The following is a 2581-nucleotide window of genomic DNA, read 5'->3' as shown; positions in this document are numbered from 1 at the left end:
CCCATTGTCTTCTTTGATTAAAAAAAAAACCATCGCATTTATACTTTAATATCTTATTATATAACATCTAAAAAAAAAACTGATGCTTTAAATTAAATATGTAAATGTATTTAAAAAGGTTGGATATGCTTAGACCTATTGTCTTGTGTAAAAAAAAATATATATTGCATTTATGATAACTAGTGATTGCTAAAATAGTCTATCCAATGTTGGCATCCAATATAGTAGCATATTTAAAAGATCAGAGGTGTTATTTATCAAGAAATAAATCATCCCGAAGGATTCCCGACGTTTGTGCACCGTTGGATTTGTTTTGTTTACAGGAATACATGGGGTTATTGAAAAACAAGGTGGTGCCCACATGGTCCCACATGGTTACCTTACACCATCGGGATAATATCGTGATAATAGTTTTCGGAAAAAGTAGCATTTTTCTTAAAAGATAACCCTTGTATATTTAATGCAAAACAAAATAAATGATATTTATTCATTCAAATTGATAAAGTACATTGATACAATACAAATTCGCTAAAAATGATGTATCTACAAACAAACTCACACCATCCATGTTAATAGCATAAAACAGCAAAGTACAAACGCCTACACATATTACTATATTAAAGTATCTGGAATACTCATGTCTCCAGATCTGCAAGATGCACAACGTTAAAGTCATTGATTGGATCTGCACTGGATCGAAGCTGATATGACAATCTGTATTGAACAAATACTTAAACGAAACAAGAAAGACAAACAACGTCGCACAAAGATGGCAAACAATAGGTTGGTTTATTATTAAAAGCTTAATTGTGAGAATGAACTCTATACTTTTGAAGAGCATCAAGGAAATTTTTAATGTATTCATTCTGAAGATCTTTTGATCTGAAAACATTTCCCATATCTTTGGCATTTTTCCTGTACGTACTTCCTTCCTCATCCACTATTACCAACCTCAATGTTTTGGCTACAGAGTCCCTAGTAAAGGACCCATCTTGCTCACTCCTGGGTACCTCAATAGCCACCTTCTTTTCTTCTAGTGCTCTTGAAAACAAACATTGGTCAAGTAAATAAGGTAATGTCACAAGAGCATGCCCAAGATGAAGAATCTCAATGACTGAACCTGCACCACAGTGACTCATACATCCACCAATTGATCCATGAGCTAAGATCTTAAGTTGGGGTGCCCATGTTTTCCAAACAATTCCGCGTTCCTTTGTTCTTTCCTCGAATCCTTTAGGTAATTCAAGTGTACCCTCTTTAAGATTTTTCAGAGCCCAAAAGAAAGGCAACCTAGAAAGCTCAATTCCATGAGCTAACTCAGTTAGATCTTCTTGACTTATCTTCGTCTCGCTCACAAATGCGATGTAAACAACAGAAGATGATTCTTTTGAATCCAACCATGCCCTGATTTTCACCCAATCAGGGTTGTTTTCTTCCTTTTCATCATCTCTTATCTGCATGGATGGTGGAAGCAATCCAACTGGAACCACGGGAACCTTGTGTCGGTCAGAAAGATAATCTAACCATTCACCTTCAAGTTCTCTACAGGTTCTGATAAGATAAAGGTCACAGCTAGAGTATACATTTTCGGTATCAGAACGGGTGAATTGTCTTCCAGAATCATTCTGAACACTTGACTTTATTCTCATAATCTCATAAGGTTTGAAATGCATGCTTGTTTTGAAAGGAACCCACTTTGGTGGACCACACACCTATGCTGTTTTGTTCCTTTGGTGGATTAAAGAAACATATGTTCCAAGCTGGGACTATGCTATAATGAGCACAAGGAATGTTGAGGCTTTTCGCTATTGCCGGTAACCAATTAGCTGTAGAGTCACAAAAAACCCAATCAGGCTTTGATGTTTTGAGTATCTCAGTAACATGGTCTTGGAGACCGTCATAAGCCGATTTAAGGTAAAAAATCATGTTTGGTGGAACATTCTGAGTGCTCTCTTCACCTTGGAGTTGTTCAATATGTGGTAAAGGTGATTTTACCAAATTGATGAATGGTTGAATTGTTTTGGGTGGTTTGGGAATTTGATCAATGTTTTTGGGAGAGTTTATCAACGTGACAGTGTGACCCTTTTGAGCAAGAATTTTGGCTAACTCGAAATAAGGGAGTATGTGTCCCATAGCTAGCCATGGGAGCATTACAACATGAAGAGGCTTGCAATTCTCATTCTCCATTGGAACGGTTTAAAGGAAGAGTTAAGGATGGATGTAGTTGCATCCATGGCTGTGATTGGGAGATATATATACATATATGATATAAGTTGAAAGTCTCCCCTGTCTCATGGATCTCATCGGTCTCGTCTATCACGTGGGTCTCGTTACGTTGGGATTACTGTAGATTATTATTTTTGTCTATATTTAAACTTGTACCGACAGATGCGTTTGTTTTCTTTTTTGTTTTTTACAAGAGGGTGTGTTCGTTTCAGCTTTAAAAAAAAAATAAACTTTAGCTTTAAATATGTCATCAGTCCTTGCACTTTCACCATATTTTGGAATTTGGTCCATACACTTTTTTTGTTTTGGTTAAGTCCCTATACTTTATAAAAAAAAATTGGTATTAGTCCTTCAG

At 36.1% G+C, this 2581-nt stretch overlaps 1 pseudogene; it reads right to left on the bottom strand.

Moving 5' to 3' along the window:
- Nucleotides 1-456: 456 nt before the first annotated feature.
- Nucleotides 457-2280, bottom strand: LOC146950020 (soyasaponin III rhamnosyltransferase pseudogene; annotated as a pseudogene).
- Nucleotides 2281-2581: the final 301 nt, after the last annotated feature.

Source organism: Medicago sativa, chromosome 2 (genome assembly GCF_051527215.1).
Source record: "Medicago sativa cultivar Bolivia chromosome 2, Bolivia_mono, whole genome shotgun sequence".
Lineage (NCBI taxonomy): Eukaryota > Viridiplantae > Streptophyta > Magnoliopsida > Fabales > Fabaceae > Medicago > Medicago sativa.
This window is presented reverse-complemented; position numbering and strand designations above follow the sequence as displayed.